This window comes from Alligator mississippiensis, chromosome 11 (genome assembly GCF_030867095.1).
Source record: "Alligator mississippiensis isolate rAllMis1 chromosome 11, rAllMis1, whole genome shotgun sequence".
NCBI classification, from domain to species: Eukaryota; Metazoa; Chordata; order Crocodylia; family Alligatoridae; genus Alligator; species Alligator mississippiensis.
In genome coordinates, this window is record NC_081834.1 from 17,449,835 (window position 1) to 17,463,764 (window position 13,930).

The following is a 13,930-nucleotide window of genomic DNA, read 5'->3' on the forward strand; positions in this document are numbered from 1 at the left end:
GATAGAGGTCTAGAAGATCATGAAAGGTATGGACAAAGTGTATAGGGAACTGTTATTCACCAAGTCCCAAAATATTAGAACTAGGGGGCACCCACTGAAATTAGCAGGAGACAGGTTTAAAACAAACAAGAGGAAATATTTTTTTACACAGCCCATAGCTAGATATGGAACTCGTTACCACAGAGGGTTGTAAAGACAGATGGCATATCCAGGTTCAAAAAGGGATGAGGTCCATTAAGAGCTATTAAGCAAAAGAGTCAGGGATTATGTTCTCTGACTTCCCTAAACCATAATTAATCAGGCTTCGAGCGACTGGTCTTTGGCAAAGGAATCAAAGCAAGAGTCAAAAGGAAATGTAGTTCTAATTATGTTCAGTAGAATAACAGGATAATCTGAATGCTGAAACATGCTAAGAGTTGAAGGTATTCAGCTGATGCTCCCTCAAGCTCTCAAAGATGTGGAGCCCTGAATCTCCTTAAAGACTGTAAACCAGTGCTTATATACGTATGCCCACATATGTATGTATGTATACATACTCATATTCAGTGTGATAGCTCAGAGAGAGTTTTATTTTCTCAGAAGAGGGAGTAAAAGTGGTAGCAAGACTCTTCTGCAGCCTTGGTGATTTAATGTTCAATTAATGATTTTGGATACAGTCCTCCATTTTAATACTTTTTATAAAGAACAAGAGGACCCAGAAATTATTCTATTACTTCCCTATATTGCATCCCATTCTAAGATTTAAAAGCACCAGGACAGCATAACCATATGATTGGCAATATACATTTGAACTCCAGAAATATGTTCCTTACACTGAATCTGCCCTATTTGAAATAGCAACTATGAGAAAAACAAGCAAACACTCACAGTTACTCCATTTCTCTCCATTCCCCATTTCTAAGCTATATAGAAAATTATAAATCAAAGATCTACATGTGCAGCTGGTAAATTAAAAAAATGTAGAAACCACAGGACTTGAGAAACATGTCCCAAGACAAGGGTAAAATAAATTGAAGTATTCTTTGCCCATCAATTCAACAGCCAGCCTATAGTAAACAGTCGGGGTGTGCGAAATGGGTAGTATTTGATTTGGATTCGGCCTGAATTGGAGACAGTGATTTGATTCATTGATCACTGTCCCTGATTCGATTCAGCCAAATCCGAATCTGAAGTTTCAATGCTGATTCAGAGAATCAGCAATTCGGCCATAGACACAGCTTTAAATGTTTTTTCTACATACCTCGAGGTACCAGGCGCAGCTCGTGAACACTGCAATGGTGGGGCAGATGGAGCATCCCACAGGGGGTCCCCTGCATGCTCAGCGGCAGATCTGGAAGTAGTTCTGGTCCACTTCTAGGTGCACTGCCAAGTGCTCTCGCCTCAGCTCGGCGATTGGCCACAGTGGGACCCTGGGTGTCCCCAGTCACTGAGCTGAGGGTTGAGGAGGAGCGTCCCCTGTGCACTCCGTGGCAGACTCAGAAGTGAACCAGAAGTGTTTCTGGTCCACTTCCAGTTCCGCCATCGAGCGCACTGGGGGGACCACCCCCCCCCCACGCTCCTGTGGGACGCTCTATCTGTCCCAGCATTGCAGGATTCACAAGCTACCTTGAGGTATGTAGAAAAAACATTTAAAGCTGTGTCTGTGTCCAAATCATCGAATCTCTCCTAATCGATTTGGAGGGTTCCGATTCAATTCGGAGAGATTAAAGGGTTTCCTGATTTGATTCGGATTTGGAGATTTGGATGCTGAATAGGACCAAATCTCTGCCAAATTGAATCAATCACTGAAGCCTTGCACAGCCCTAGTAAACAGTTCTCTGGAAAAGAAAGGAAGTCCAAAGTAAAAGCTAGTGTGATGTAAAACAAACAAACAAACAAAAAAAACCTCTTTATATGAAAGATATTTCTTTTTAAAATACCATCCATTAGGTTAATATTCCCAATGAAAAATTTAAAAGTATGTCATAGTCAACATAAAATTATTTCTAATAATTTAAATTATAATTAATTACACAGAGCACTCTACTATTTATTGTATTATTATTAAAGAAACAGTCCTTATGTCTAAAAGGCTGGAAGAATTCCCACCAGCAACACAGATAAAAAAAAATAGGGTTTTGTATCATAAATAATTATGCCTACTCTGCATAGTGCCTTGTGATCGAATTCTCAAGAGGGTAAGTAACTGTCACAATACGGCCACCCCTGGGATAGCCATGATGTCCCTAGGGCACTATGACAATGCTGGCTCCACCCTATGGGCACCTACTAATCTCATCTGCCACATCTTGCTGTTATAAACGATGGATTGGGAGGCTGCCCTCAAGTTGCTGCTCAGTCACTGTCCTAACAGTCTCCCCTGAACCCTGTCAGTTGCTGGACCCCTTTATTGGGACCCACGCTCGGGAGGTGTCTTACAATATCCCCCTAGCCTTATGGGCTAGATCCGTGACTCCAAAACTGTCCCTTTATCATGCCCCATGCTTCACAGATGTTATACAGATGTTGTCTCCTTGTGTTGAGGCCTCAGTTTAGTCTGGCCTCAGTAACTGCACCCTGTCTGGCACTGGGGTCTGCTCTCCCCTTTGTCACTGCGCCCTCTCTGGCACTACAGTCTGCGCACCCCCTGTCACCACGCCCTCTCTGGCACTGTGGTTTGCGCACCCCCTGTCACCGCGCCCTCTCTGGTGCTGCAGTCTGTGCACCCCCTGTCACCGTACCCTCTCTGGCACTGCGGTCTGCGCGCCCCCTGTCACCACGCCCTCTCTGGTGCTGCAGTCTGCGCACCCCCTGTCACCGCGCCCTCTCTGGCACTGGGGTCTGTTCACCCCCTATCACTGTGCCCGCACTAGTGCTGGGGTCCCCACACAACAGTGGGCTCCCAATGAGGCCTCCTCCTTCCCCAATAGCCTCAGCCCGATCCACTGGTTTACAAACAGAAATCAAAATATGAGCCCCTGGGCTATAACATAATGCAAGCAGTTCAGGGTGTGCTCTGTCCCTTTAAAAGCATTAAACCTCCCCCAGCACTAAATGCCTTGCAGGCCAGGGTCCCTGGTGAGCTCCTGGAGACTCTTAATCCTACCAGAAGTAGAACAGGCAGGCAAGCATCTCCACTTTGATTCCTCTAAGAGAGCTCCTTTCCCCTTGGCTGCTGACAGAGAACTGACTCTCTAGCCCCAGCCCTGGGGTTTATATATGCCCAAATGTGGCAGGGCACTATAGGTGCCTGCCACTTTAAGGGCCTGAGCCAAGCTGCCAGCAGGTCCCTGATTGTGGCAGCCATTTTAGACCCCTGGCTGCCTTCATAATCTGGTCAGTTTCCTACTGGCAGAAGAAGCAGCAACATCACCTGGCTGCAAGGCCACTGGTATCATCCTGGAGGTAAGGGAGGAGCGGTAGAGGATGGTTAGGAGGCTTCTGGTCCTGGGCATGACCTAAAACTGCACCCTGCTGGGAGTGGGTGGTCTGGTGGGGCTCTCAGTGGCACAGGAGCCCCCAGGAAATGCCAGGCGTGATCACTCCAGTGAAAGGCGAGTAGGGGTGCCTTAACCCCAACCCTGACCTTCGGGTGGGTTGAGAGAATAAGATCAGTGGCCAAGCACAATGACTTGCTGCTCCAGGGGGGGAGTGAGAGTCCCTGTGAGACCCTGGAGCACCAGTCATGGTGTGTGCAAAAGGTAACATCCAGGGAGGAGTAGAGGCCAGGTAAGCTTCTGGAAGTGCCTGAGCCAGTTGGGGAGAGACCCCGCAGGGCCACGCACGCTTCCAGGAGCACCTGAGCCAGGATTGGGGAACCCCACTCCAGAAAGTGCAGACAGGAGACAAAGACCCCGCTGAGGGACTTGACTGGTCAATGCCGGGGCCAGGACCTGAGGGTCAAAAGGGCCAGGGGCCCACCGTGAGGGACGCCCACAATGAGTGCAGAAGCTCAGGGTCCCGACTGGGCCTGAGATGGGGCCAGGGCTTACGGAAGCCAAAGGTCCCCACAGTTGGGGGCCACAGCTAATGGGCAAAGGTGAAGGTTCAGCTAACTGTCTGAGATGCCATCTGCAAAGCTTGGGTCGCAGTGTAGGTGGTATGGAGCTGCAGATACCCCCTAATATCGGGGTGAAACAATGGGTAGCCTCCCGCCTTAGTTAACAACTTTTATTAATTACCAGCAAGGTGTGGCAGATGAGACAGGTGGGCGGCATGCCCAGAGGCAGGTGTGGGGCTAGCTGAGGCTAGTGAGGGATGCCCACCTTGCCACACCAAGGCCCTGCCTCTTCCAGTCAGCTGACTGCCTGCAGGTGCAGGCTAATTTCCTCATTCCTGCTGCCACAGTAACCTGCAGCTGTGGGGTTCCTGCCTGACTGCTAGGGCCCTCTCCCTAGGCAGTTTCTGCCCCTAAAGGAGCAGGCACCTTAGTGCCCTGCGACAGTAACATTATGTCTTTTTTCTACAGAGGGAACCTGAGACTCAGAAGGGTGAAGGAGCTTACTGAAGGTCACCGAGAAGACCAGTGACATAGCCAAGAATAGCACCCAAGTCTCCTAAGTACCATTCCACTACCCCAACTAATGAGTCATATCATCACCTCCTAGACTGTAAGTACAAACTTTTCCCCTCAAAATACCTGAACCTATGACAAAGAACTCACACAAAATATGAAGGGGAAAAGATCACATTCTTCATGACATTTTGAATATGGTGATTATCTCTGAGTCAATTTATAAATCCACATTAACAACATTCCATATCTTTCCTGGAGTCCATAAAAGTAATAAAATTTCATTCATGTTTTATTGAATGCTTATTCTAGAGTTGCACCTGGAAGGATGGATTTTTTTCCATCTTCACAGTATACACCATATGTTCCTCATCTGGTATAAACAGTCTGATGGGTCAGCCAGAGTCCAAATGCAGTATTTCTCAGGAATTCCTCAAGGAATTCCTCAAGGAAAATTTCCACAACCAAAATGAATCCACTTCCAAAAACAACTCATCCTCTGACAGCATTGAGGAAAAGATTAACCCCCAACCCCCCCCCCCCCAAAAAAAAGTCAGATTGGACACCTCAAGGTGGATGAAACTCTAACCTTGACCGCTATATTGAGAGTCCTTCAGGGAAAGAACAATGAACAATTGGAACAATCGAATGAACAGTGAAGTAATCAACAACACCACACCACCATAACAACTTCCTATCAGAGAGAAAGGGCATAAAAATCTGTAAGATCTAACCAACAAATAGTAACAAAGCCAGCAGATAAAGGAGTCTGTCATCCTTAACCATGAAGACTCCACCAAAGAAGACAACAAACAACTCTCTGACACCACCTACTACAAAGAACTACAGGAAGATCCTACTCCCCTTTTCATGTTGAAACTCAAAAATACCATCAAACCATTCCCATCAGAACTACAAGAAAAACTACAGACCTTGATCCCACTACTACCTGTCCTAGGGACTTTTTATATGCTCCCTAAAATCCACATAAAAGGGAACCCTGGCAGACCTATCATATCCAACCATGGAACCCTGAGGAAATATCAGGTGTCATCGAATCAATCCTAAATCCGCTTGTCACCCAAAGAGAGAGTTTTGTTCAAGGCACTACAGATTTTCTGCAAAAACTTAACTTGGACCACCTTCCCAGCAACACCCTCCTAGCCACCTTGGATGTGACCAGCTTATATGCCAACATCCCACACCAGGATGGCATCCAAGCCTGCCTTACATACCCACAAGAGCAAGATGACAACTCAGAGTACAGACCCAAAGATATTACTGACAGTATACACTTCATCCTCACACACAACAATTTCACTTTTAATAATGAACACTTCCTCCAGACCACAGACACAGCTATGGGCACCCAAATGGCCCCACAGTATGCCAACCTTTTGCCACCTGGAAGGAGAATTCCAGTCTCTCACCCACTGACCCCTCAATTTCCATTTTCACTCACTGGCTTTCTTGCATGTATATCAGCCTCTAGCTTCTTTACTATTCATTCCATCCAGGAACAGCACACGGCAGCTGCAGATGCTTCCTCAACCTGATGAAGCATTTTTAAACCTGAAAGCTTGCTATGAACATTTTTTCCAAATATTTAGTTGGTCTAATAAAAGATACCAGATTTATCCAAAGAAGCTTGTCTGCCTATGTCCTTAGACCAACCTGGCTACAACTTCACCCCTGTATTTCTCAGGTGTGTCACAGAAAAAGAAATTCCATTCTGATAAATGCATCTAACATTATTTCTTCAAAAATCGCATCACAAATGTATTTCCCAACCCCCGAGCAAAAGTACTTTTGAGCATTTTTACCTTGAAGTTTCATAGCTGATTTCATATTCTGATACCTCTTGTACCATCAGGTACATAAGACAGACATCAAATGGCATAGATCAACCCTATCTTGGGCTCATTTTTCTAGGTCTTATGTACTCAGATATAATGGTGTTGCTTCAGCAATTACTTTTCTCTAAAATGTTCCTCAAAGAGCATGTCTACACTGCCTCCATGCTGGAAAATACCACAGCATATCAAGGCAGCCCCACTCCACACATGGGCTCAACCTGAAACACATGCAAGAGGCACTGGTTGCATGCCAAAGAAGCTTTCAGTCTCAGGTGTGCATCTTGATATGCATACACTCCTGCTGGAATGCACCCATTTCTTGGGTAAGCATGTGGAGAGTGGGCATACCATGTTTCATAGTGGCATTCCATGACATAATCCAGAGGCAATACAGGAGACCCACACCATTCACAGGGGATACATTCTGGAGAACCCCGCAAATGGCACAATCTGTGAATACTGATGGGGCTCCCTGTCAGACACCATAGCTGCTCCCTGCTCCCCCCTCCCAATTGTTTGCAGGGCTCCCCCACTGCACCTGGGACCAACCCCTTCCTCTCACTGTGCCACACACACTTCCAGAGCCACCACGGCTGCCTCCAGGGGAGAAGATGCTGCTGCCACCGCCACCTCCCTCCCCGTCCCCGGCGCTTGCTCTCCGCCTGCCTCCCAGCTCTGCCCTCCCCTGCCCTGCACAGCACCAGAGCCAGGAGCTTGGTGCAGCACCCCGACCCACCCCAACCGCAGCTGTGCTATTGGCGCAGTGCACTGCAAATATTCGAATCCGCAAATCCAGAGTTCGCAAATAGTGAGGGTTTCCTGTATAGATAAACCTTAAGTCAGCTTTTCCAGATTTTACCCAGAAATGCTTGTTTAGGTAGAAATGACAGAAATCCTTGTTTAGATAGCTTTTTACTAAGCATTCTTGAAAGATATCCAAATATGCCCATATTTTCTACTGTATTATTTGTCAAGTTGCAGGTAGTTGTACACATTCCATACATCAAATAAATAATGAAGGAGGGTATGGCTTAGTCAGTCATGTGAATAATGCCATAAAGTACTAAATGAAATTTGGTAAATAATAAAGAAAAGGGCAATGTTGCTTCTATGAAATTCATATGCAACTTGAAAAGTTTAAAACCAGTGATTTTCTACCAGGGTACCATGGCACCCTGGGATGCCTGGGGATCCCTTCAAGGGTGCCATGTGTGTAAACATGATTCAAAAGATAAATCCAGAGATTTAAGATATGAATCCACAGAATTATAAACATTCTGTACTGCTGTGGTCTTTCTGAGTTCTATGAAGAGAAAAATTACTCTATTTTTTTATAGTAAAAAAATTAGTGAAAACTAAGAGCTGGCATTTTCTCAGGTGTGTCTTAAGTCTAATGAGGGATATCTCATGTTTAACAAAGGGTAACCTGAGTCTAAACAGGCTGACAACCACTGCCTTAGACACACTGGGTGCATCTACACAAGATGCTTTACTGCACACTAAAGCAGTTCACTGTGCAGTAAGCATGCATGTCTACGCGTGCACACACTTACTGCACAGTAAACCGTGTTACTTGTAAGTAAATTTGCTGCCTGTGAATGCAAGTAGCAAATTTACTCATGAGTAGTTACTGCACAGTATCGCACATGGAGACACCACCCAGCAGCAAATTTTCTTCTGGTCAGCCCTGCCAGGGCCCCAGGGCCTGGGGCAACTGCTGACCACTGACTATCCCTGCACAGGCCACAGGCCAGCTCTGCCAGCCTGCCTGCAAACCAGCACTGCTCCCTGGCACCATAGTGCCATGTAGCTGCCATGGCAGAACCATCCAGCCCTACAGGGTGCTCCAGACTTCTGCCATTCCTGCCAGCAGGGACCAACCTGAGCCACTGGGCATGCTAGCCCAACCCACAAAGTAAGCCCTGCACTGGGGGGCCCTCCCCACCCTGGCTCCTGCCCCACCTCCCAGCCACAGTTAGTCCTTCAGATGCCAGCAGATGTTGTGGGGCAGCATGGGCTTTCCCACCACACTGTCGAAACTCAGAGTCCCATGCCAAGTGTGCCCAGGGCACCATGGCCATCAGCAGCGGCAAGGAGTAGTGGATCAGGTAGTCCTCAGTCCACACAAACAGCTCCTTTCACTGTGCCCAGTTCACACATGACAAGGGTGCACTCAGGGCGCAGAGTGCCTGTGGGATGGGGGGGATTGGCCCTGGGGTGCCCTCCCGGGAGAGGCCCCTGCAGGGAGGGTGGGGTTTGGGGAGCTCCATGTCCCAGTCATCCAGGAGTCCCAGCCCCCTGAGCCCAGGGGCCATGGGCTTGGCAGCAGCATAGGAAACAGACTGGCCTGCAAGAGGACAAGCAGGGAGAGTGGGTCTAGTACTGCCAGGAGCTGGGCTGGCCCAGCCTGGGAACAGGGTGGGGGAGGCAGGCTGTCTGCAGCCAGCACCCAGTGGACCAGCCCCTGGGGATCGAGCAGGGATGGGGGGCTCAGCTGGCAGCCACCTAGTCCCAGGCCTGCCCACCCAACTTACCATGGTCCATGGGCACCCACGTGTGCACTACCCCCAGTCTGAGGCTGGCAGTGCATAGCCCATGGTACAGAACATCTTATCTCAGAAATGTTGCAAACTCTTGCAAACAGCTTCTTGCTCATGGCTCTGCAGGTTCTGGCAGCCAGGATGCACCATCAGGGACACCACTACCCTTGGTTGGGGTCCTGTGGGTGCACCTGCTCTGCAAGAGGAGGACCCAGGACCAGACCCTCCTCAGACTGGCTGGTGACAGCCTCAGAGGACCAACTGGCAGATGTGTGGGCTTGGCAAGCAAATGAAATAGCAGGGGACTTCACCTGTAAGAATTTGCGAGGAGGCTTGGGACCGGCATGAGGCAGTGTGAACTGGGTGGACCAGTAGTTTAGCATGCAGCTTCTCACCCTGGAGCATCAGGCTGCGCTCATGGCCAGGGCAGTGGAGGCCATGGAGGAGGACCACTGCATGCTGGACACTGTCCTAACCCTGGCGCTCACCTTCATGCCACCCAACCAGTGTGCTGTGCACACTGCTCCTGGTCAGAGAAGTAGCTGGTCAGGGAGCAGGGCTGGCTTTTAAAGATGCCCTCCAGATGCAGGCAGGTGAGGCCGTAGCCTCCAGCTCTCCATAGTGGTTGCAGGGGCCCATTGCAGAGCCCCAGGAATCAGAAGCAGTTTGCTGCTAGGAGCAGCAAATCTGCTTCCACTTCCCTACACGTGTAGGTGCCTGCCCAGGAATGTATACTCAGAAGTAGTTTACTTGGGAGTAGACTGCTCTTGGATCAAATGCATGTGTAGACACACCCACAGAGAAGTTTAAATCAATAATGCATTAACAACCCTCCACATAGTGCAGCTAGCAATGATACAGTAGTGGGCTCAATTTGTTTAAATTTGGGCTTGGCCAATGCTCTCATGCACAGAATTCACACTTTAGTGATAGACATGTAAATAACTGAACAACTGGGAGTGATAGGACTCAGAAATTAGATATTATTTGGCAGTCTGTAAGAGTTTATTGGATGTATAAAGAGGCTTCATCAGTCTATGATGATTCATGATACAATGTTAGATAGCATGTATGTATATATTTAATATAAAACGTTACCCTAAAGCAACCAGCTTAAGGTAGATGAGCTATTAATGCTTCAGATTTGGCTAATGTGTTCATAGAAGTATAAATTCTTAAGGAAATGCCTAAACCATATAACTGACTGGCTACAAAACTAAAAAGCTTTAATTTAATTTAAGAATTTTTTTAACAGGAATTAAAATGAAAAATAATTTAAAACTACATTTTTTAAAATAATGATTGAAACTTTACAATTTAAAAAAATTTAAGCATATATTATCTATATTTAAAAACTGTTAAAACATTCTTAAGACATTGTCTGCCAAGCTTCAACTAGAAGCAAAAATTTATGGCAAAATTCCAAACCCATGAATAAAGGAGTTTATAGGGGAAACACTGACAGAAGAATAAACCAAAGCAGAACTAACCAGTATAGAAAAGACTTTTCTATACATTTGCTCTATTCATAACTTCTAAATCCCTTGCAATTCCAATCCCTACTCAATCTCATGCCAAGATTGTCTTTTGTGCCAAATTGTTTGATGGTTTTGTGATAGGTATTTATACCACATCACTCAGATGAGACTTCCAAACTCCTCTTCTTCATTTGTGACCTAAAGAGAGATTTGACCCATGTCTCCAGACTCACCCCGCTATTTCATACTATATGTAGCACTTTTAATGGTAATATTTCTATAAAAGTAATGCAAAGCAGATCATAGAACATACAGCAGATACACCTGGCAACTGAACAAATCTGCCAACAGGAAAAGTATTAAAGCCATATTGTTAGCTGAATCAAGTATAAGAATCAAATTTTCTTTTCCATAAAAGTAAAACAATTAAATACATTCTTTGTTCAGTCACAGATTTTTCAAGGCAATCATATCTTTATGCAGTGTTTCCCTTAATTTACAGTGGCAGCTACTGAGTTGTGTCAAGCTTTTGTTAATGAACAAACCGCAACATTATTTTGGATACCCCCCCCTCCCCCCCGCCCCCTGCCTCCTCTCCCACCCAGCCCTGGGGCACCATCTGAGAGTGCACTTAATTTTGCCCTAAGAAAGCTAAAACCTGTGAGCCTAATTATGAATTATGCTGCCACTTATGCTGGCATGAATTCAGAGTAACTTTACCAATGTTCACGTAAGAGCAAGCAGATTTTGTTCCTTAAACTGGCCTAGAAGGGCAACGTTAAGTAGTGGTATGACTAAATCAAGAATCTGAATTTTAGGGATTCTATTTATCAACCACGTTTGGAAGAACCATATGTCTTAAGTATATATGCAGGACTCAGATAAGCCTGCTCAGCTCCACGGATTTGTTGCCGCAATGGACTTCTGTCAGGAAAATGCTTTGTCCCTTATATGAGATTAAGGGAACACTTTTCACAAAAGTAATCTTTTTCAAAGAAGGGCTCAGAGCCTTCACCAGTAGCTAATAGTGTGCCAGAAGGGCTTGTATTCAGGGAAAATTAATATAAGTGTTGTGCAGATGCCCCTGATACTGTTGCATATCCTGATTAAAAGATTTACTTCCCGTATACCCTGTCAGTGCTGATTCACATTTAAATCTTACATCCATACCTCCTGCAAACTGGAGACACACTCCAATTCAAGGCATGTAAAAAGACACATAGTAAAAGGAGTCTTCCTGAGCAAAACACAAAAAAATTAAGGCTGTCTTCAAAGAATATACTTTCACAGAAAAGTCTTTTACATCTAATTAATTATATTATTCACAATTATTTCCCAAATAATTATAATTAGTCACAAACAGATTCATCAGGCATCTGACTAGGCCTCTTACATGAACACCATAACCCAGAGGATCAGTGGCTGCCTACTAATCATATAATATTCTAGATATTTCTCTTGATGTTTCTTTCTGTTTTATTGGTTTAAATAAATGCAATCTAATGCAACTCATTTGACAGCTGCATATTATTGATTTCCAAGCTCCTAACTTGGCAGGGGAAATGAGTGATGTGGGAAAAGTTGCAAGTGAGACTTAGGGCTTGATTAAATTCCCAATTATATCATTGACAATAAGTCTCATTAACTTCAACTGGAGCATAATTAAGGTCTTACTGTACATCTGGGTAATGCAATATATTCTCTATTCTAAAATAGGCTAGCATAGAATAATTTACTTTTTATCTGAGCTCTCTTTTCTTATTCCCAAGAGATAAAATTGTCCAGCCCTAATTTTTCATGGCAGGAGAATTCATTTATTTTACATCTGATCCTGACTTATTTCCGATCTCTGCTACTACATATGTTTAATCACAGTATTTTAGTAGTGGCTCATGGTAATAGCTATAGGAAAGAAATATTAGCAAAGGCTGTTTCCATATCAGTTCAGTGCCAATGTTTCCTATTATCAATCCAGAACACTAAGGTTATTGTATTAGCTTCCAGGTAGTACTGTCTAAAGTTCTGTGGCCTGAAACCTGCATTAACAGGTGCTAAATACAATAGTTGGGTTTTTGTTTGTACTTTTGTGTGTTTTTGTTTTAACTTCTAGATCTTATAAAAGCCCATACACGTGAGTGGACAGTTTGTCCAATTTTCTAAAGAAACTTTCCAAGATTTGAATGGGCAGCTATAAAAATACTAAAAATACTCTTGGCAGTCTGGTAGTTTGGATTGTAATCCTTCTGCCAAGCCAACTAATGAATACTTCAGTCCAAGATAGGGCTTCTGTATAATTTTTTGTAGTAAAGGTAAGAATATCTATTTATATCATGTAATTAATTCTTTGATTGCCTGTATTTGAAGATTTTTTTCTTCTTCTTTTACAGTACTAAATCTTTGTTGGTATCAAAGCCTTGGAGAATCTGGGTCAATAAACTACCAGTAAACCTTACAAATTCTGCAGCACAGCTTTACACCTTGATCAAGTAAATTAATTTAAAATAGAAATAATACCTGGCAAGGCATTTAAATTAGTGAATAAGGGCAGATCCCAAATCCACTGAAATCAATGGAAAATATCTCATTGATTTTAATAGGTTTTGGATTAGAAGAAGAGCTGGAATGTTTACTGTACCTCAGCTATAATCAAACCAAGAAACCAAGGGGTAGGGGGAAGCCTATCAGTTCCTGTTATTTGTCTATGTCCAATGGATGCATTTCAACATATGTCTCCAATTATCAAAGATTATCCTTTAATGATGAATCTATCTGATATTCATTAATTAATTCATGGCTGCTTTCTTGCTTTATATCTACTAGGTTTGTAAAGTGTTTTGCATCTAGGTTGAAGAGCAGGACTAACAAACTCAAGAGGGAAGTATCTGGTTATTAAAATGTAACTAAAGGCTCTTTACAATGAAACTTTTTATCATCATCATCACAGTATACATGCAAACCTCTATTTAAAATTTTTTAATACTTTCCTAATTACCTAAGTCTAAGCAAAAAAAATCCTTTTATAAAAGCTTGCATACAGCCCTATCCTAAAGTTTTTCCAAAGAGATCTGTTATCTTTGGACTACTCATTCTATAAGTATAATGGAAGGGGTTTTAAGGGGTCTTACAATAGGTTCCCAGTTATCACCAAAGTAGTCTAATACTTTGGAAACATGTAGATAATTTTTTCAGCATTTACATTTGAGCCACATTAAACTACTGGGGTAATATGACATGACTATGATAGAGAATTCGGACCCACACCATCAGAACTTATAACGGATCAGGTTACTGCAACATTAGATCACTGTACTGAACTGCGGTTTGTGCTGCACCTTTGGTGAAAAGCAGCACAAGAGAAGGATAAAGGTGCAAAAGAAACGGGCACAGAAGTGGCTTTGTATCACCTGTGGTCTTTCTGGACTTTGGGATACTAGAGAGATTTAAATGCCCCTTGCTTAAGTTATAGCAGTCCCAGAAACTGGTTTAGATAACAACAAATTCCCCTGAGCTGTCTGTTGGCAGTACTATAGCCCAGAATCATAATAGACCTCAAGAGATCCAATT

General features: G+C 44.3%; 1 protein-coding gene and 1 long non-coding RNA gene across 4 annotated transcripts in view; one reads left to right on the forward strand and one right to left on the reverse strand.

Moving 5' to 3' along the window:
* ADAMTSL3 (ADAMTS like 3) overlaps positions 1-13,930 on the reverse strand; it is a 368,636-nt gene that overhangs the window by 215,878 nt on the left and 138,828 nt on the right. The gene's annotated exons all lie outside the window — the stretch shown is intronic.
* LOC132243822 (uncharacterized) overlaps positions 3,049-13,930 on the forward strand; it is a 75,955-nt gene continuing 65,073 nt past the window's right edge. Inside the window, exons 1-2 of the long non-coding RNA XR_009455397.1 lie at positions 3,049-3,384; positions 4,448-4,589. This is a non-coding gene — a long non-coding RNA (uncharacterized LOC132243822). The remainder of the gene's footprint in view (positions 3,385-4,447; positions 4,590-13,930) is intronic.